General features: G+C 34.2%; 2 pseudogenes; both read left to right on the top strand.

Annotated features, from left to right (window-relative positions):
- LOC145570577 (ABC transporter G family member 39-like) overlaps window positions 1–23,790 on the top strand; it is a 140,386-nt pseudogene that overhangs the window by 70,070 nt on the left and 46,526 nt on the right.
- LOC145572714 (very-long-chain aldehyde decarbonylase GL1-10-like) lies at window positions 7,669–14,078 on the top strand (annotated as a pseudogene).

Here is a 23,790-nt window from a genome sequence, read left to right as displayed (position 1 = left end):
GCTGTAGCGGTGACTAGCATCTATGAACGGTGCAAGTTGTTGGATCGGGTCCCAGACGTTGAGTTCATGGGTTTCTTTGTCACACTACTTGGTGGCACCTTGTTCGTTGACAAGAGTGGTCACCGCCTTCTTCCCTCCTGCATTTTAGAGGTGAAGAAGTCTTATGACGATCTTCATCGATATTCTTGGGGTCAGCTAAACTTGCTTTCCTGTATCGGCAGTTGGGTATCGCCTCCCGTATTGAGTGTAAGGCTATCGGAGGTTGTCTCACGCTTCTGCAGGCGTGGATATACGAGTACTTCCCATGTTTTCGGCCTTGTCAGGGAGCTTTAGTGGTACAGCCAGGTGAGGCACGGGCCTCAATGTGGGATCCACGCTCAGAGTCGATGGATCACCAGCGACTTATATCGCTCAGAGTCGACTGATGCTGAGGTAGTATGTGAACTTAGCTTGCGTATATTATATTATTATTTAACGTCATCAAAACTAATGTAACATTCTTCTTATTATTGCGTGTGCAGGTTAACTGGCGGCCCTATACACTTACCCCCGCACAGGACGTCCCGAGAACCACGTACATGGGATGTATACAGTTTCGGGACATCGTCGAGCCGTATAACCCAGACAGGGTTTTACGGCAACTTGGTGATGTGCAGGGGATACCGCGGCCCGATTTTAGGCCTGACAGCGCGTACAGACTTGCTAATGTCCGGTCGTATAGCGTTACTTTTCGAGGTCAGGGGTTATGGGATAAGTTTGGTCCTTGGAGCTGCTGTTTCGGCCTATCGTTCCATCCACCTCTATTGGATGGACAACCCACATGCACACCTGACTACTTGGCCTGGTTTTACACGTACTCCCATCCTCGGCTTATCAGGGATACCGCGGTATTTTCCCCCCCACCAATTCCAGGGTGGACGAACACTGATTACGTAAGTATTTGTTACTTGTTTTCCATAGATTACTGTGCAACTTAATATTGGTACTAATTATTTTTTGTATTTTTTACAGTGGATGGGTCGCTCCATGCATGTTATACGACGATTCATTGCTGATAGCGGCGGTGAGATTACCCAGACAGTGGTTGAGGCCCAGGACCTTATTGCGGCATGGGACGCAATGATGAGGATGTAGTTGATTTCATTTTCTTATTTAGAAACTAACTTCATTGTTTTAGGTTATGTTGTAAAAATTTTTAAATTTATGATTTGAATTTAAATTTGCATAATACATTGCTTAAATCTACAACTATGCAAAGTTCTACAACTAAACATTGCAAAGTTCTATCACTAATTTGTAGCTAAAGTATGCCATGTTGCTATCCGACCTACATATCGTTGATCCCAGTCTTGCACACTAAAATCGCGCACGTCGTACCAAAAACCTGCTACAGGAGGGACTGGAAAATTAGGTGACATGTCCAATCGAACATAGTGATAGTTTGCCACTGTGAGGAGTGCAAACTCCCTATATGGGCCCGTGGCAGTGGACGGGGCACTCCATGGTAGCACAGTGATGCATGGATACACACCTATTCCATCTACGCCAGCATCGAAAAGCATAATGGCAGTGTTGAATAGGTTAGCGATCGTAAACAAGTCCTGAAACACTACCATCTAATGTTCACTTGTGCATCTCCCACCAGTCCATCTGATACGACGAACCTCGTTCTCCAGTTGATCAGCATAAATTTGAGAGTAAATGTTAGGATACGCGGCAACCTCGTTTGCAACCATAGTCCCGGCCAACATCCACTGCTCCTGGTCACCCAAAAAGAAATCTGCAACACATCAAAATCCGTAATTTCCGTCACCTATCAGGTCAAGCCAACCTTCCAAAAACGACAACATGAATTTCGGAAAATGATCAACGTATAAAAAATCATCGATGTTCATCTGACTACCTGTAATAATCACCAGGAAAGTATTTTAGCATTATAAAAACCCGACAACATCCGCACTAATTAAATCCCAAAAGAATTAATTAAATGTAAAACATATTAACAACAACAACAATAATAATAATAATAATAGCAAGTAACAATAATAATAATAATAATAATAATAATAATAATAATAATAATAATAATAATAGCAAGTAACAACAACAACAACAACAACAATAATAATAATAATAATAATAAAGCATATACCAGAAGGCGTTTCCATGTTTACTGATGATTGTGATCGACCACGTCCGGAGCTAGATGTAGAAGTAGCACGACCCCTACTTCGGCAGCGACCTCGCCCACGACTTCGACTACGACCGCCCGGAATATGCTCGAAGCCACTTGGATCATGCCTGGTAGATGAGGACTACTGTTGGCCTTGTGGTCGACCCCTGGTTGTCTCAATTATCTCGGGCTCTTCATAATATACATCTTCAGGGTAAAGCTCCGCAAACAACACTCGGTTCATACTTCGCACAAAACTGGCATCACGAAGTAGTACCTCATCAACCAGGGATCTAAACTGCGTCGTGTCCTGTTCCAACTCATCCTCAAAGATAGGAATGTCAACACCGTCTCCAATGACTAGGGTTTTCCAAAAAGGATGGACCTGATCCAAATACAACCCCGTACCACCCTGAATTGAGGTGTGTATAGTACAAGCGCATGGGAGTCCGTGTGTCATCAACATCGCACAACCACAACGCTCGTACACATCATCAGATAACTCTCTCATCATGTTCACCTCATACTTAAGAATTTTGAGAGCATGGAAGGAAACATAGCCACTGAGATTGTGCAAGGGCATTCCCCTGTACTCCACTCCAATTCGTCGTCTGGAGTCCTCCAAATGATGACGAATTTGAATAAGCAAACCCTCAGTGGCGCGGTGTACACGGTTGAAGATAGAATCCATTGACCCTTTGGAGCTTCCGAGCCACTGTTTAAGCACAGAATGTTGACTCTCCACTCTACACGTGTTCACGTTGCCAAAGTGCAGCACCTTATTTGTCCAAGCCGGAATAAACTTGTTCTTGTGCACAAGCCAAGTTTTTTTCACATAATCCACAATGGTATGCCTTGACCTTACCCAAGTATCCTTCATTTGTTGCAACTCAAATTCATATTCATCCTCAGTTGTCGCATTCATGATTTTTGACCACCTCCCATTCCTAAATTTCTCGGCAGTCACCATGTCTTTCTTACACAAATGGTATACCTTGCCCAACACATCTTTGTTGATGTGCCACCTACATAGCAAGTGAGCTGTGTTTGGGAATATCTCTTTCACCGCCTTCATAAGTCCCAACTCTCGATCAGTTAGTATCACCTTAGGAGTCACTTCAAAACCTATATACAACTTCAATTTCTCCAAGACCCACTTTTAACTCTCATAGGACTCTGTCTTCATTAAAGCATACGCGATCAAAAAGTTTTGATTTGTCGGTGTGATCCCAACAATCTCGAAAAACGGCATGTTGTATCTGTTTGTCTTGTAAGTGGAATCCATCCCTATGACATATGGATATGTTCGTAACATATTCGCCATCTCTGGATGTGCCATAAAGGCGTGGGTGACAACACGTGTGTCGGGGTTAGCAGCTACCCAACTAACGTATTTGTGCTCATTGGCCAAGTGAAGGAACTGGTTGACGACATCTCTCCCTTCACTAGCATCAACCCTAACACGACTTCTGAAATTGTAGATGTGTCTCATGTTAGGGTTCTCAGTGGGAAACGCATCTTTCACTGCCGCCATTATGTGACTAGGTTTAGCACATGCTGAACTCATTTTACTAACCAATTGCTTCGCAGCCGGACTTAGACCACTCACTTGCCGTGACCCTCTCGATATACCATCATTGGGTGGTTATGCAAGCCATGCAAACCTGATGAAGGAATGATTTTCCACCCTTGATCGTCCACCATACATGTGACCTTGATACGAAATGGACACTTAACACCCTTTCTTTTCGTGTTTTTCCGTACAGCATTCTCCATATCTCTATCTTCGGCTGTGTTTCTATGGCCACGATCGCACTTAAGATACTTGACCGGTCGACCATCTCGTTGTTTCTTATACGAAGACTTTGTAAGGAAAAAGCCATAACGTATGGAAATGTTTTGTGCCCATTCAAATGCTTCTTCAAAAGTCGGGAAGATCATTGACGTTATAAAATATGAATTGTAGTCGATGTCATCGCCACCATAATCCGGTAGTGATGCCTATTAAACATCCCAACAAAATATTTTTAAAATAATAATCAAAATAATAATAATCATAATCATAACAACAATAATAATCATAATCATAGTTATAGTAATAATAATAACAACAAGAACAACAACAACAACAACAACAACAATAATAATAATAATAATAATAATAATAATAACAATGAAATAATAATAATAATAATAATAATAATAATAATAACAATTAAATAATAATAACCACGGTTTAACCACCCGGTTTGCCCGGTTTGACCACGGTGGACCGTTTTTTTGGGCGGTTTGAGTTCCGGCGAAAATAAATTACCTCGCGAAGTGGATCTGGCGGAGTACACGGCCTGCCGCTATCACTTTCCGTCATGTTGGCGCTGGTGGCGACGGTGCAATGGTGGTGACGGGCGGTGGTGGTTGTGTTAGGAGAGAGGAGAAGAAAAGGGTAATGTTGGAAGTTTACATAAAAATGTGGGCGATTTCGATAAAAATGCGGGCGTTGTTTAGCAGTTCACTTCTACGGAGTATTAAAAAGCACAATCATTCGCTACTATTTTTGTTTAAAGTAACAATCCCACCCTACCCTTACCCTATCACATTTGCAAAGTAATACTCCCTACATCCCTTATTGATAGTCCCTTATGACTAATTTTAAGTTTCAAAATAATAGTCTCATTTTGTTTTTTTTCAAGTACCATTAATATTAAATTTTTACCCAAATTACATCCAATTTGCAACAGTATTTGTGCAAATTTAATTTTTTCATATAAATTTTGTTTTTCCATATACTTTTATTACTTTCTCTCTCTCTAGTTTTTTGCATGCCGAATGTAAATTTACCTTTTCAATGTAGTTTTACTATTTCTTATTTATATTTATTAATTCCCGTAAAAATTGCTCATAAGGGACTATCAATAAGGAGCGGAGGGAGTAATATATAATTACTTTCATCGACAGTTTAATTTTAACATTTTTTTTTCTCATTCAATGTATACATAGAATTAAGTAGATAAATTAAATTTCTTCAAAATAATTAAGTAGTTAAATTAAGAATTTTTAAATTATCGCAGGTATTGCGTGCATATAATACTAGTTTGCTAGTAAAGAATTATTTGTTAAATTTGCTAGTTTGCGTGCATATGATGCTAGTTTGCTAGTAAAAGAATTATGTGTTAAATTTGCTAGTTTGCTTGCATATATATAATGCTAATTAATTTGCTAGTAAAAGAATTATGTGTTAAATTTGCGTGCATATCATTGAATTAGTGTAATTTATTCATTTGCACTGGCTAACATCGTTTTTCATTTTTTTTTTTTTTAATTTAACATATATGGTATATAATATACTCTTTCCATGTTTTTTTTTAAGTGTTATACTTATCAAATGCTAATGCGTTTTAAAGTATTAAATTTTCGTTTTATTGGTAAAAAATTATTCTGTATATTTTAATATTGTGCTTATCTCGTGCTCACCATCCAAATACATTACCATTTTTTTTTATTAGTATTTGTTTCCTCTCACATTATTATTTATCAACAACTTTTTGGGGCATCAGGTCACACTATATGACAGGGGCTACCCGAGATATTTTGTTAGGGGTTACTTGAGTTATTCAGTCAAGGGTTATCCGAGTTATTCGGTCAAGGATTACTTGAGGGTTCGGACAGGGGTTACTCGAGGGGTTCACTCGATCAAGGGTTACTTGAGGGGTTACTCGGTCAGGGGTTACTCGAGTTACTCAATCAAGTTTATTCGAGTTACTCCCTCTGTGTTCTTTTAAGTGTTACGGTTTGACCGACACATAGTTTTGGGCAATTTAATTGACTTAAATAAAATAAGAGGTAAGTGGGGTACTTGGAGTATTAAAAAATTATAAAATAAAAATAATGGGTTAATAGTTTATTGAAAAGTAATGAATGTGAGAGGAAAGATATAATAAAAAAAAAATTAGTAATGGGTTTGGGTGGGGACCATGAGAAGAGAGAGATATAATATTTTGATGTAGCTTTTTGCCAAAAAATGAAGTGTAACACTTATTAAAATATGGCCGGATTTGGTAAGTGTAACACTTATTAAAACACGGAGGGAATACTCGGTTAGGGAGTACTCGGTTAGGGGTTACTCGGTCATGAGTTACTCGATTTAATCGGTCAGGGGTTACTCAAGTTATTCGGTGAGGGGTTATTTAAGGAATTCGGTGAGGGCTGAGTTACTCGAATAATTCATTCAAGGTATCTTAAGGAGTTCGGTCAGGGGTTATTTGATAGTTCAGTCAGGGGTTACTCAGATGACAATGGATTAGATTTGGATCGGGTGGAGCTTCATCCACATTCATCCATTTCCATCAACATCCATCCGTCACACACTTCACTCATCATCCATATATGTCCATCCATCATCCGCGGATGAAACGGGTGGAGCGAATGACTAATGGATGAGTATTAAAGTGAAAAAAAAAACTGACATAAACTCTAATTTTTGGTTATTTATACTAATTTTTTTTATTTTATTAATAAAAAAGGAAACCATAAGAACATATTGTTTCAAAAAATTATTTGATACAAAAAAAACAAGTAATTTTCTTCCACATTTCATCATATTTTATTATTAAAATTTTTAAATAAAACATTTAATGTATGTTAAACGTGTTGGTGGATAGTTAGCGGGTGAAGAAAAAAGTATCATAAACATTCGATCCGACCCATCATCTGCTTCAACTGACATCCGCTTCTCATCCATTTAATTCGGATTTTCATCCATTTATTTAAAGCGGGTGGAGCGGGTTAGCGTATATCCATTTAATATTGTCATCCTTAGTAAGAGGTTAATTGAGGGGTTACTCGATCAGGGGTTACTCGAGGGTTCGGTCATGGATTACTCAAGGAGTTACTCGGTCAAGGTTACTTGAGGAGTTACTCGGTCAGGAGTAACTCAAGTAACTCATGACCGACTAACTTGAGTAACCTCAACAAGTCGAGTAACCCTTGACCGAGTAACTTGATTAATCCCGACAACTCGAGTAACCCCTGATCGAGAAACTCGAATAACTCCTAACCGAGTAACTTGAGTAACTCCTGTCACATGGTACAACATATTGCATACTAAAAATTGTAATTATTTATTACTTTTCAATGACATTAATCCCACTATTTTTATTTTATAATTTTTAAGTACTCCAACTACCCTATTTACCTTTTATTTTATTTAAGTCAATTAAATTTTCTAAAATTATGTACCGATCAAAATGTAATACTTAATATATATATATATATATATATATATATATATATATATATATATATATATATATATATATATATATATGAAAGGAGTATATATAACTATCTAGTATCCACCTATTATCTTGGTAGGATAATTTCTTTGTGACTCGTGTATCCTCGTACAACAAAACCATCCTAGAAACCCGAAGGAAAAATAACAACGACCAAGCTCCGGCACGCCTTGCTTTGTAGCTCCCCGGCCGGGAAGTTCCACAATGTTGCCTTACGAGACTATCGGCAAGGCGGAAACTGCCTTAAATCGAACGCTGACCATTGCAGAAACTCTTTGGTTTAACTACTCAACTAATAAATCAGATTTCTTATTGCACTGTCACAACATCATCTTCCTCTACACCATTTTTACTGTAATGCCTCTGCCCTCTCGTCGTCGTCGAGCTTCTTGGCGCGGCCAAGATTGCGCGGTACAAAATCCAACCCAAAGTTACCGTTTGCTGAAATCATGTCTTGCTATACGGCCGTTGTCAAGTTAATTTTCATCGTTTTAGGTCCGCTTCAACTGGTGTCCTACCCTGCTTACAAGGTCGGTCCATTTTTTTAATTACCTAACAAAAATCCACGTAAGAGTAGATTTTGTATTTATCTATGTAATAAAAAATATACTTTTGATCATTAATATGTGATAACTACTTTATACTTTTCCTTGTTACTCCCTCCATCCCTTAATATAAAATCTCTTTTGATTTTTGAGCGGGAATTAAGAAAGTTGTAAATTTTTTAAAACTAATGATTAAAAATACACATATGCATTAAAGTTAGAGAGAGATAGAGAGAAAGAAAAGGTAATTGGGAATAATTGAAGAGATAGAGAAAGAAAGTATTGGGAATCGATGTTAAAAGTACAAAAAAAGTAAAGGAAAAAAGACGACAATTTATCATAAAAGAGTAATAATGTCAAAAAATACAACCTTTAAATAGAAACAGGTATTGTATTTTGGTTTACCCAAAAAGTAAATGAGATTTTGTATTAAGGGATGGAAGGAGTATTAGTTTATGATTACTAAGTTACTAACTTTGCATTAATTAATATAATGATGTGTCGCAGTTTATTGGGATAAGGACAGGATTGTCATTGCCATCAAGATGGGAAATGTTGATGCAATTAGTAGTATATATGTTAGTTGAGTACTACACAAGTTATTGGCTTCATAGACTCTTGCATTCAAAGTGTGGGTATGAGAACATTCATAAGGTGCATCATGAGTTTACCGCACCTATTGGTTTTGCAGCTCCCTATTCACATTGGTCCGAAATCTTGATCCTTGGGTTTCCAGCGTTTCTTGGCCCGGCCATTGTTCCAGTCATATCACTACGTTCTTGTTGTGGATGGTCTTAAGACACATAGAGGCTATTGAAATTTAAGCGGGTATGGGTACTTAATACCACCATATAATCCATTGTGTTGCCTTTATAATATACTTTCTTCGTTTTTTACAGTAGTTGTAACACTTTGACTTTTACATCATGTATTGTCATCTTTTAAAATAGTGGAAAGTTTTATCATTTTCATAAAATGAGGTGGTAAATTTCAATTAAAAAAAAAATAGCTGGTAATTTCTAAAATAGCAACAATTGTAGGTAGTAATTGTCAAAAAATCTTCCATATAATCCACTTTGAGTAATATTGATTACTACCTCCGTTAAATGTTTTCTGCAACTTTGGAGGAGTTTGCGGTTCACGCAGCAAAATTTGGATGGCAAAGATTAGAGAAAGTTAAGAGGATTGATTAATTTTTAAGGAGAGAGAATGTAGGACCCCCCCCCCCCACTTGCATTTTAGTGGGGAAATTTGTCATGAAAAGAGGGAATGGGTTTTCCCTCTCTAATTTTCACTGAAATTTTAAAAACTTTGAAAATTTGGGAGTTTCAAATTTCCCACTTGATTTTTAAAAAAAGGACGACCTTTTCACTTGTTCCAACAACTGATATTCTTCATTTAGGAGGCATATAAAAGCAGCCTCCATTAACTACAAGCATTCAATGTTTACCCAAAAGTATAAGCCATGAGAATGTTCAAATCATAACAAAGTTTTCCAAAAGTTAGCACTAAACACATTTAATTACCCCCTAAGAACCCAAAAAATTAGCCTAACTACAGTCAGTGCTGCACATCTTCACAGATCAGACGCTTCATTGGCTTGACACCTCCATCATCCATAGACCCCAACAGGACAGCTTCTTCTTCACAAAAAAAAAAAAAAAAAAAAAAAAAAAAAAAAAAACAGCAGCCAGCCCTGTTTCATCAACCCTAAGCTGAAAAAATTCAAGTTAAGCACAACACATGGCAGAATTCGAAGAAGGTGTGTTTTTGGATGTTGATCAATTGTTAAGTGAGGAAGAACTGGCAGAGCTATACTACGACTATGAAGAACACATGCAAGATTATGGCTTGTATAATTATGAGTATGATGAAGAAGAAATGGAAGAGGATGTATTTGCAGAACAAGGGCAGCAAGGAACACAAGAACATGCTACCAACATGCAACAAAATGAAGCACACAATGAAGCTACAAGCAGAAAACAACTCAGTTTGAACAAAAAGAGAGAGATTGTTGATGCAATCTTACTCAAAATGCAAAATGGTAACTTACCAAGGGGTTACATGCAAGAATTAACAATCAAATTCAGTGTACACAAGTCAACAATCACAAGGGTATTCAAGGACATCAAAAAACAGTTGGAACAAGGTGATGTGATTGATGTCAGGTCTAAAAAGTTTGGCAGAACTGGTCCTAAACCAAGGGAATTTTCTGATGAATTCCTACACTCAGTGCCTCTGCACCTTAGGCAGACAGAGAGAAGTTATGCAGCTGCTTTGAAGATTTCTCATGTTACTCTTCACAATTTAAAAAAAAAAAAGGCAGGCTCAGAACACATACAAGCAGCAACAAGCCAACACTCACATCAGACCACAAAGTTGCAAGACTGAAATGGATTTTGTCACACATTAATCCAATCACAGGAAATGAAGACCCTACATTTGAAGATATGAACCATGAAATCCACATAGATGAAAAATGGTTCTATCTCAACCTAGAGAAAAGGAGATTTTATCTCCTTCCAAGTGAAGAAGATCCACATAGGGTTCAACAATCAAGAAGATTCAAACTCAAGGCAATGTTTATGGCAGTAATTGGGAAGCCATTGTATGATAGAAATGGGGCATTGCTACATGATGGGAAATATGGCATGTTCCCTTTTACAGTGAAGGAGCAGGCTAAGAAATCAAGCAAAAACAGGCCTACAGGAACATGGGTAACTGAGGCAGTCCAAAATGTGAATAGGGAGGTCATTAGGGAGATGATGCTCACAAAAGTCATACCATCAATTATCTCAAAATGGCCAGAAAGTTTACCAAAAAATGTCACAATACAGTGGGACAATGCAAGACCACACCAAATCCCAAGAGATGAAGAATTCATTGCAGCAACAACAGCAAATGGATTCAACATTCAATTAGTGTTCCAACCACCACAGTCACCAGATTTGAATGTGCTAGACTTAGGAATATTTCAGGTCTATTCAATCACTACAATATCAATCATTTCCTAGCAACCTAGATGAGCTAGTACAGAAGGTCATTGAGTCTTTTCAAGCATTCAACCTTGAGGTGAATAAGTACATTTGGATTACTTTGCAAAAGTGCATGATTAATATACTGCAGGCAGAGAGGGGGGGGGGAACAAGTACAAAATTCCTCACATGAACAAGAAGTTGGAAAATTTGGGTATTTTGCTAGACAAGGTAGAGGTACAAAAGGATATAATGTTGGGCAGTGTAGAGTACCTAAACACAATGTTTAAGCCAGCAGCTCAAGGGACTCAAGAAGCAGCAGAGGATATGGAGGTTGATGCAGATTAGGGGACCCCAATGAAGACAGCAAATGCACAAGAACAACATGGACTGCCACACATAACCACTTAACTCTTTTTTTTCTTTTTTTTTATGTTGTTTATCTTAATGAATAGGTGGTTAGGTGTATTTTGTTGATTTATATTGAGCTAACATGTTAGGCAGTCAAATGTAAAGTCTTTTGATGATGTGCATGAACTTTTGTAATCACCTTATGAATGTAATGAAAAGGAAAACTTATTGTTGGGTGTGAAAAAACTAGTCCATCAGAAGGTGTTAAATGGTATTGAATACTACACTTCACTACGTTGTTACCTCAACAACAATCTCACAAAAAAGACTGTTGGAGCAAAACTACAATGTGAAATGAAATTCATTGGAGTCCCTTCATCATATGGACCATTAAAGTGAATTTGGGTGGTATTTCATACAGGAAGAAGGACTCCATACCTTCACTGTTGCACATAACACAAGGGAGGGACTCTTTAATGCACTGCAATGTACATAAAAACAAACCCAAAGGCACAGGTAGTGTTCTCTACAACATATGATCATTGAGAACATGGTATACACCACACATCCAAACCAAGACACCAAACTATACTCTGCTCTCATCATTCATCAATCATAATCCCTTGTTCCCTTTTTTTTCTTAAAAAGAGGCATACAACAAACTTTCAACCAGGCACACAACATAAGGCAGCAACATCACAAAAAAACATCATACACCAGATCCCAACAGCATCCAGGGTAATCAACCAGCAATAGAGTACAGGGGACTCAAAATATCACCAACATCCAACATCCAACAACATATGCATAACAATCCAACACCACATGCAGTATAATTCAACCACAAGCATGATAATCCAACAGATCTAGCACAGAACAACAAAATCCAACAGCATATGCGCAAAAGGACTCATATAATTCATCAATCAACAACAACATCCAATAATACACAAACTAGCAAGCCCAAAACAGAAGCATCAATTCAAATTCGAACACTCAACAAGAATCGGGGACTCAAAAATTAAATGTAAAGAGGTTAGGGTTAGAAATCGTTACGAATGCAGTCACTCAGAGGGTTGAACCGAAGGGTTCATCCGCCTCACATAGCATTTGACAACAGGGACAGAAGAGCATCCAGATTCGGGCTTCTTGGAAGGATTAGGTGAATCCTCCTCCATTTCCTCATCCTCATCAGAAGAAAGGACGATGTACTCATGGTCTGGAAGCCCACACATCCTCCTAAGAGCGACACGCGCCGCCTTCCTTGAAGATCGAACCTTGGGGGGTGGCCTTGGCCTCTTAGATGTGGCCTTTTTGGGAGCCACAGCACTCCCCTCAGTAGATTCAGCCACCAGATCTACAGCAACATCAGCAAAATCAAGCGATTTCTTGCCTCGGGACTCAGCTTGACCCTCCTCCCTCTTCACTCGTTCCTCCTCCTCAATACTCTTAAGAACTTGACCTAAAGCTCTGTAGGTATACAAAGTACAGTATGGACCTGTTTCATCAGACTCATAGTATCGACAAGGGAAATCTGAACCAGTCTGAAAGCAATGGATGAAGTGCTGGATTAAGTTCTCCTCACCCTTATCATTTGTCGCCATGTAAGCGTCCTTCAAAGGATCGAGGTTAACCATTGTCGTAAGGGACTCTTTTGGTGAGAAATTGGAGTGGTGAAGAGTAGATCTGGAGAGAGGAAGAGGAAGAATCGAAGAAGAAGAGGAGAGAGAAAGTGAAAGGGGATGAACTAGGGTTCATCTTCTGAAGAACACTCCAGAAAATAAAGGGAGCCCCAACCATCAGAATTTAATTTTTGGTGGTTGGGGAAGTGAGTAAATGATGACAGAAGGAGGGAGATAAGAAAATAAAGGGAGGGAATCATTAGATTAGATGAATCTAATTAGTTTTAGATTAATTAGATTAGGATATAATAAGGGTAATGATTAAAAAAAAATTAAGTAAGGGTAAAAAAGTAATTTCTAGCATTTTTATTTACTAAAAATAGAAAGAAAATGGAAAGTTGCATATAACCCCGATCATCCCGAAATGGCAAAAGTTGCAGAAAACATTTAACGGAGGTAGTATTTATAGTTATTGAAAAATACAGTCATGAGTGATCTAATTGGATCAATTTTAAAATAATGCATTGTCATGCATGAAAAGAGGAGTGTTGCAAAAAAAAAAAAAAAAAAAAAATGCTTATCTTACAACTTATCAAATTTATTTGGGGGATTTTTCTGTGTGGGTGGCCACACCATCTAACCGGGGTTACTTCACTTACTCCTAACCGAGTAACCCTCAAGTAACTCTGACCGATTAACCCCTCGGGTAACCTCTGACCAAAGAACTTTAAGAACAAATTTATGATTATTTGACATGTACGCGTTGTGTTGTAGATATGACTTTCCATAGACGCTAACAAAGTATATTCCGTTCTATGGTGGCGCGGAGTACCATGATTACCATCACTACGTTGGAGAACAAAGCCATAGCAATTTTGCTTCGCTCTTCACTTACTGTGATTACCTCTATGGGACTGATAAGGTGATTATTACGTTTTGTTTTATTTGTTGTTGATTTATAACTTGATTACTGTATTAATTCTCAATTTAGGATTTACAATTAGTCCTCTATTATATCAGTAATTAATTTAGTTAGGATTTACTTGATGCTATTCTATCTGATGTCTTATCAGGAATACCGTTACCAGAAGAAATTCCTTGCAAAGGTACACCTTTTTTGAGTACATAATAATCCATTCTACACTCGGGTGTAATTTGTTTTCTCAATGTCCACCGGATTATTTTTCTTTAGCGGATATGGTGTTTAAATTTGTAACATCACGTAAAACTTTTATTAATTGATTATAAACAAATAATGTAGTTTTGTACAATTTTATTTTGGTTCTTATTTGTAATTTGTTGCATCTAGATCCTTACATGGAATTAATAATAAAACTCAATGAGTGAGCCTATGATCCTACATTCCATTTTTCGAGTATCCTTATACAGCTCCCCTAATTAAGCTAACTTTATTCGATGATGCATGTAATATGCATGCTTACATTAAATTAGCACAGTTAAATGTAATACTCCCTCTGGAGTAGGGGTACACTATGTGTACAAAAACATCTTGTACACAAGCATCTCATTGGTGGAATGAGAATCTTTTTTATGTGTAGGCCACCCTAATTTTCATTTGAATTTCAAACCTTATTTTTTAAATTTTAAAGTTTGAATTTCAAATTTATCAAAACTTTCAACTACCCAAATTAATATAGTATATAATCCCCAAAAAAATTGTCTCTGATTTTTTCCCCTCATTTTTTTTCTCTCCTAATTTTTTTTTCTCTGTCTAATTTTTTTCTCTCTCCATTACGAATGAAGAACATTCAAGAAATCTGAAATTCTTAATTTCTTCATGCAATAATTTGACCTCGGTGCGATTTTCACTGATTTCTCCGGTGAATATTTTACGTTTTCGGTCAATATTTTTTTTCTTCCGGTTGTTTACCGGTCGTTTTCGTGGGTGAGTTACAATTACTAATGAATTTTAATAATAATACATATGAAGAATAAAATTATTTGAATACAAATTTAGTTGAGACATTAATGTTGTAAAATTTTCGTAGAATTAGTAGTTGGAAATTGGTTTAATGTTTGCTGCCGAAATTGAAATTGGACAAACAAAAATTTTCCAGAATTGTAATGGACATCAAAGTTTCGCCGGAATTGTAGTGGGAGACACCAAAGTTTCGTCGGAATTGTCATAGATACATTTTAATAAATAAATTTCTTTTCACATAATGAACATGCTGATACCCCTTACTCCAATGGTCTAGAATACAAGCTTCGTGTGTTAATGTCTACAGGATACCACAGTTTGAACTCTATGACTATACATAATTTTATTTTATTTTATTTTTTTTGGTCTCATAACTTTTCTATTTTACAGAATCATATTTAATTTTAAAATATCAAAATAACAAAAACATACTTTTATTTTTATTTTTTATTTTATTTCTTTGAAGGGAACAAATGTATACCTTTAAATACTTATACTTTTTTATATTTAATAACTAATGTCTAATAACTATTTTATTTTTCTCAAAAAAATTATAAAAGTATTTTCTTAAGTAAAAATATTTCAAATTTAAGAAATGTAAAAAGAGAACATTAAGAAATGTAAAAAGATAACATCTTCATTAAATACCACCAGATTTAATAATATATATTAATATTTAATCCGATGAATGTGCTAATACCCCCTTACTCCAATGGTCTAGACATTATCGAAATTGTGTATTATGCAAAAGTCATTCAGTGTTCGAACCTTACGATCTTAAAAAAAACCTTTTTTTTAAAAAAAAAATTTCCTTTCAAACATTTATTTATTTTAAAGAATAATTCTTCTGTCTATAAAATCTAAATTAATAAAAAAAAAATACTTTCAGATCTGCATAAACAATGTATTTATTTTAAAGAATCATTCTTATGTTTATAAAATCTAAATTGGTAAAAGTAATACTTTCAAATCTGCATAAACAATGTTTTTTATTTTTTTATTTTTTTATTTTTTTTATTTTTTCCTGAATAGGCATAAACATTGTTTTAAACTCTAGTACACACTACTGTTTTAAAAAAACCAAAAGATACAAAACATGAATACTTATTTATAGAGATATTTTCGAGGGATTTTTCCCTAAAAAAACAAAAATTTTATACTTATCCATGTACAAGTACGATGTACCCTACTTACGATGTACAATAAATATAATCCATGTTTATTGATATGATATTTTAAAAACCAAAAAATTCTGGAATTATTAATGTCGACTATAATACATGTTTTGAATTTCAAATAAAACATAAATAAAGTACTTACAATTTTGAACTCCCGTGGTAATACATAAAACCTACAATTTAAAGTTACAAAACAAATGACAAACATTTTTATTTTTCAAAATATAAACATTACAACAATATATACATATCAAATAGATGAAATTATTACAAGCTATAAAAGCAACTGACACATCGGTAAACTAATCCATTTAGAAAGTGTTGCACATCACAACACAAGAAATGTAAACAAATTATAGTTATGTATTGTTTTTAATACATATCAAACTTTAAAAATGAAGTACATGCATATTTTTATTTTTATAACCCTAAACCCTAAATATAATGATATGAAGCAATAATGATCATTATGTATTATTTGGCATCCTTTTGCATATATACAATATCATATTCTCCTTTATAAAAATAAAAAATTCAAATGACATCAATATCAAATGTACAAAATAAAACACCATTTCTTTTATGATCAATAAGTTTCCAATTTAACTTACCTCCAAAAATGAAAAACTTGAAATTTTAATATTCAAAAATAAGAGGGACACAAATTACATTAAATTTAACCAATTTTTATGGACATGATACTTAAAAAATGCAAAAGCATCTAATTAAAATTTAAGCAGGCATATTGTCTTTGATACAATCATCAAATTATTTTGATATAAACATATATGGTACAAATAAATAAATAATACTATGACATATGTGCTGATACCACATGGTGTAGTTGGTGAATACTTCCTTATTATTCATAAGTTTTTCGTGTTCGATTCCATACTACACGGTTTTTTTTTTTTTATTTTTTTTTTTTTTTTTTAGGTTTCATTCACATAATAGTCATAAATACTAATGTTAGTAATTATCAATAACACTAATCGAGGTTTGGTTTCTTTACACTTATCCATGTACAAGTACGATGTACCCCAACTTACAATGTACAATAAATGCAATCCATGTTTATTGATATGATATTTTAAAAAACCAAAAGATTATGGAATTATTAATATCGACTATAATACATGTTTTGGATTTCAAATAAAACTTAAATAAAGTACTTACAATTTTGAACTCCCGTGGTAATACATAAAACCTACAATTTAAAGTTACAAAACGAATGACAAACATTTTTATTTTTCATAATATAAACATTACACTACTATACACATATCAAATAGATGAAATCATTACAAGCTATAAAAGCAACTGACACATCTGTAAACTAATCCATTTAGAAAGTGATGCACATCACAACACAACAAATGTACATTGATTATGGTTACGTATTGTTTATAATACATATCAAACTTTGAAAATGAAGCACATGTATATTATTAGTTTTATAACTCTAAACCCTAAACCCTAAACCCTAATTATCTGAAGCAATAATGATCATTATGTATTATTAAGCATCATTTTAGTATAAACAATATCATATTTCCCTTTACAAAAATAATAAAAAAAAATGTACATAATAAAACTCCATTTCTTTTATGATCAATAACTTTCCAATTTAATTTATCTCTGAAAAAGAAAAAGAAAAACGTGAAATTTTAATATTCAAAAATAAGAGGGACATAACTTACATTAAATTTAACCAAATTTATGGACATGGTACTTACAATGAAAAAGCATCCAATTAATATTTAATGCGTCATATTGTCTTTAATAGAATCCTTTAATTATTTTGACATAAACATATATGGTACAAATAAATAAAAAATTCTGAAATATATGTGCTGATACCCCTTGGTGTAGTGGGTGAAGACTTCCTTGTTATTCATAAGTGTTCTATGTTCGATTCCATACTACACCATTTTTTTTATTTTTTTTATTGTTTTATTTTTAGGTTTCATTCACATAATAGCCATAAATACTAATGTTAGTAATTATAAATACAACTATTCGAGGTCTAGTTTCATAATATAAACAATTTTATTTTTCATAATGTAAACATTACACTAGTTTATTATTAGTATATACATATCAAATAGATGAAATCACTAAAAGTTATAAAAGCAAATAACACATCTGTAAACTAATCCATTTAGAAAGTGATGCATATCATAACACTTGAAAAGTACAAAAAATATGGTTACGTATTGTTGTAAATACATATCAAACTTTCAAAATGAAGTACATTCATATTATTAGTTTTATAACCCTAAATCCTAAACCCTAAACCCTAATAATATGAAACAATAATGATCATTATGTATTATCAAGCATCATTTTAATATATATAATATCATATTCACCTTTACCAAAATAAAATTCATAAGACAGCAATATCAAATGTACGAAATAAAACTCCATTTATTTTATGATCAATAAGATTCCAATTTACCTTTAAAAAAACAAAAACGTAATATTTTAATATTCAAAAATAAGATTTTACCCAAATTCATGGACATGATACTTACAATAACAAAGCATCCAGTTAACATTTAAGGAGTCATATTGTCTTTAATAGCATCACCAACTTATTTTTATATAAATATAAACGGTACAAATAAAAAAATAATGACATTACGTATGTGCTAATACCCCCTGGTGTAGTTGGTGAACGCTTTCTTACTATTCGTAAGTTATCCGTGTTCGATTCCATATTACACCATTTTTTTTGGTTTTATTATAAACACTAATGTATCCCAGTCTAACTTTAAAAAACCAATAATGTTAGTAATTATGAATAAAACTAATGTATACCAGTCTGATTTTTTTAAATTCCATAAAACAAGGTTTTTCCAAGTTTCAACAGCATCAAAATTGTATTTACAACATCAAAAAGGTATTTACAGGAGCAGTACAAATATTTGATTGCTTATTCATATCTAACATATTACTTAGTCAATCAACTCAGAAACATTGGATGTATACCAGTCGTTTAAGACCATATTCTCATAAGCCCTGTCATCAATGCCCCGATAATTCACCATCAGCCGGCTATCATTTGGAAATAGTTCATGATCGTGGGACAACATACAAATTCTTAATGTAAAACCAACCATTTGAGAATCGTGCCTCAACACACACCTTGCAGCTTGTAGGAGGACATGATATCTTCCTTCCCGATTTCTTTTTCCTCCTGTCTTTTGTACCCATCTTACAGACTAGTCTAATATGGTACATCATGTGACCTTTAGGCTCCATCTCCCCAACACGTAGACGATTTACTCCTTTTTCATGATACTCGTTCATTATTAAACTTGTTCGAACAAAAAATTGAAACCTTTTCTCAAAGGCATACATATGGCAAAACTTTGTAAATTCCTCACCACTTGCAAAATATATACCCACAGTTGGAGTACGGCTGGGTTGTTCTTCTCCGTTTGACCGATTCGGGGAATCATGTTCATTTATATTGTTATTAACCTCAACCTCTTCATTATCAATGTTATTAAACTCAGCCTCTTCATTGAGATCGAATGACATTGCTTCTTCTTCTTCTGTTACATCGTTTGATTCTGCATCTCCGATTGAGCTAACCACATCGTTCATCACTTCATTAAGATCAATGTTCAAACAAAGGGACTGGTTTTTGCTTTCCATTTCACTGCCAAAATGTCAAACACAGAACTGTATTTAATTGCTAAAAAATAAAAAAAGATACTATGAAATAATATTTTAATTTACGGTTTTTTCACCAAATGCCCTTGACTTTTCGAAAAATTCACCAAATACCCTCAAGTTTTTCAAAATTCACCAAATACCACTGACGTTTGTTATTATTCATACCGTGACCTCAAAATGCCCCTGGCGTTAAAGGTCCGTTAGCAATAAAATTTAATTCACCAAATGCCCTAACTTTGTTAAATAATTCACCAAATTCCCTAACTTTGTTAAATAAAATTTAATTCACCAAATAATGAATGACTAGTTTGAAATTTAGAAAACTAATCGTTAGTTTTGGTTTTCACCCTTTTTTACATAAATACTCAACACATAGCAGCCCTCTTATTTTCTTAACCACAAATTTTAACACCATCAGTTATATGTCTAAATCCTCCTTCCTCAATGTATGAATGCGTTAGAGTTGCAAACAACCTCTATTCATAAAAAGAAGTGTTGGAGACCAGGCAAATAGAGACAAAAAGGGGTCAAATGAAGTAGAGATGATAATTTTGCAGGTTTGGGCGGGAAACGGACCGGGCTTATAGTTCATATATTTTCCAACGGGCTTAATATAGCAAACTCAAGCCCCTTTTATGTGGGCTTGACAATTTGTTCGTACCCGCCCTAGTAAACGGTCTAGGCTTGTCCGCGAGCTAACGGACTTAGAACTTCTAAGAGTACTCATACATTGAGGAAGATGATTTAGACATATAACTCATGATGTTAAAATTGTGGTTAAGCAAATAAGAGGACTGCTATGTGTTGAGTATTTATGCAAAAAAGGGTAAGAATCAGAATTAATAGCTAGTTTCCTAAATTTCAAACTAGTCGTTATACCTCAAAAAATAGAGGGTATTTTGTGTAATTATTTAACAAATTTAGGGCATTTGGTGAATTAAATTTTATTGCTAATGAACCTTTAAGGTCAGGGGTATTTTGAGGTCACATTGTGAATAATAACAAACGTCGGTGGTATTTGGTGAATTCAGAAAAACTTGAGGTATTTGGTGAATTTTACAAAAGGTCAAGGGAATTTGGTGAAAAAACCGTTTAATTTAATACTGACAAAATGATACTGCATACAACAAACGGATCCTATAAAATAATTTATTATTGACAGCAAATAAACATCGATTCCATTTAATAATTGATACCAGTACAACGGAACCTTGAAATACTCCTACACTTAAATAACATTTCACAATAAACAATTATACCATAAACAAATCCCAAACCCAACATACAAATCAATCTATTAATCTACACGATTTACCCTTTCAAATCAATCTTTAACAATTCTAATTTTGACCCAAAATCAATTTCTTCAAAATCAAACAATGAAAACCCTAAATTATCAAAGTCAACAAATTAGGAAATTTAATCGAAATAATTCAACAACAACAAAGATCACCCCCGAATACTTGTAACTGATTGACGAAATTAACATCTACTTGAATAATTTTGTCACAATTCGTTCCTTATTCAAATTGGTATGTTCTTCGTCAAGGAATTTTGGGGGAAAAAGATGAAATTTTGGGGGATAAGATGATAAATTTCGAACCTTAATTGGGAAATTAATTGTGTATTGCTGCATTAATTGTTCCTTCCCATTGAAATTTTTGCCGCTCAACTACATCACAATGGCGCCCCACCTGAAAATATAGCCGCTCGTTTTTCCCTCTTCTTTCTTTCCTTTATTTCCCTCTTCTTTCTTTCCTTTATTTCCCTCTTCTTTTTTTAGTTTCCCTAACTTCAATGCTGACTTGGCGATTTTTTATTGGTGGAGTACAAAAGCATTTTGTACACCATGTGTACCCCTACCCTTTACCGTCTCCGAAAGAACGATCCTGTTAGGTTAATTTCGCGAGTATTAAGATAGACTTGGGCGTATTACCGCCACGTGATTACGCAAGGCTACTCAAAATACTTAACTCAATAACAAAACTTGCAGCGGAAACTCAACTTTCTTTTATTAATACTTATAAAAATAGTAACATTGTTATGAGTACTCAAATAAAGACGAGACCAACATTCCTAAACTAGGTGAAGCAAATCCCTGGACTCCCATATGCTCATTCATGACTCCACCTGAAAATAGTCAACACATCTTACCAGTACGGTAAATAGGGCGAACCAAAACAAATAGGAAATACGAATTAGCAAAATATGCTAAGTACGATAAGTGCAAGATAATGTAAACTCAATTTATTTGCAAACATGCTTTAAAAATCAATTCCAATAATTAATCCAATAAATTCCAAACTCATTATTCCAAAACCGATTCCAATGATTCAATATTTAAAATAATAGTTAATAAAACCAATTCCTTTATTAAGAACCAATTCCTTTTAATCCAATTCCTCATCCAAGTGTGCACATCCCCCAAGCTAGTCTCCTTATATTACAAGGCTATTCTTGAGGAAAGACCTGGTCATACAAAGTCCAAGGCCTTATCAATAAACCAAATCCGCATAGTGGGATTACCAACATGATTATAAAGCATTAATAATAATAATTTAATGGTTCAATAAATCCTTTTAATATCCAATAGTTCCAATATAATTCAAAATCCTTTTTATTAATTCCACATACTTTCAAAATCAAAACCTTTTAAATAGATACTTGAGAATAAAATCTCATATTAATAACTTTTCAAAATCAATAACTCTTCCTTGAAAAACCTTTTATTTAATTCAACAAACCTTTTAAAATCAAATCCTTTATTTAAACATGATAAGTAATTCAAACCATTCAAAACATGATTTAAAAATCAATCATTCAAAATACTTTTATTAAAACAAATTAAATATTAAAATCAATACTTCCACACATAATTCAAATCAATTTAATTCAATCACCAATAAAATCACTTTCAAAGGTATCTAGCCACCTAAATGTACCTTGATCCTTGCAAGAAAAACCACACAAAAAAAACCTTAAGAACCTTGATTCCAAATATCAATCAACACTTCGCACTTTCAAAGTTCAATCACGAATACACCTTGCAAATAACATAACCTTAAGGTTATCACAACATAAACTCAAATCTAATGTGCATGGACTATAAAAATCTTTTAAAATAATACTTTAACATAAAATTATAGCTTTGAAATAGGTATTTGTATTTTAGAAAACTAACCATGAAGAAGATAAAGGATTAGGATTAAAGAGAATTGAATTTTCGTAGGAAAGAATAGGCAGAACTTGTAGAGGTCATAACTCCTTCAATATAACTCCGAATTGGGTGATTCTTGAGCCTAACCTCAAGGATTTTTCGAGAGGAACAATCTTATGTGAACATCAATACCTCAAAAACTGACCAGAGTGCCTGAAAACTGGATTCAAAGGTAAACGGGATAATATTTGTATGAAAAGAGAAGAAGAAAAGTATGAAAAGGTTTAGGGAAAAGAAGAATAAGAGAGAAGAAAAGAATTGGGGTTTGGTGTGAAGAATATGAGAGGTATGAAGGGGTATTTGTAGGCTAGCTCATGCAAGAATTTTGGCAAGAGAATGTGGGAAGAATTATGGCAAGTAGGGTTTAAGGGATTTGTAGACACCCAAAAGTGTCTCCCCAAAACCAAACCCAGTGATGAATACCTTTCGCGTCATTTGATTATCGAACGAAGTGAAAGTGTGGAAAGTCTAATGATGAGGATGTTTTATTAAAATATTTCTCTTTCTGTTTTCAAAAAAAATTTCTTCTCTTACTCTTATTTATAAAAATAGCCAGTCCAATTTGGTTTGGTCCATGATAAGGGTCCAATAATAGTGTAGTTGGATTGGGCTTGAAAAGAGCTTTCCAATGATATATTATAAGCCCGATTCCGATGAATTATGAGGAAGTTATGGATTAAATTAAATTAGGCCCAATGATTTTTAAGTGTGGCCCAATGATCTAGATGAGGGCCTATTAATTATTATTTCTAAAGTAATTAGGATTGATTTTGATCTTCTAGGAATATTTAGAAGGTTCTCTTTAATTC

Source organism: Chenopodium album, chromosome 12 (genome assembly GCF_948465745.1).
Source record: "Chenopodium album chromosome 12, dcCheAlbu1.1, whole genome shotgun sequence".
In the NCBI taxonomy this organism is placed as follows: domain Eukaryota; kingdom Viridiplantae; phylum Streptophyta; class Magnoliopsida; order Caryophyllales; family Amaranthaceae; genus Chenopodium; species Chenopodium album.
This window is presented reverse-complemented; position numbering and strand designations above follow the sequence as displayed.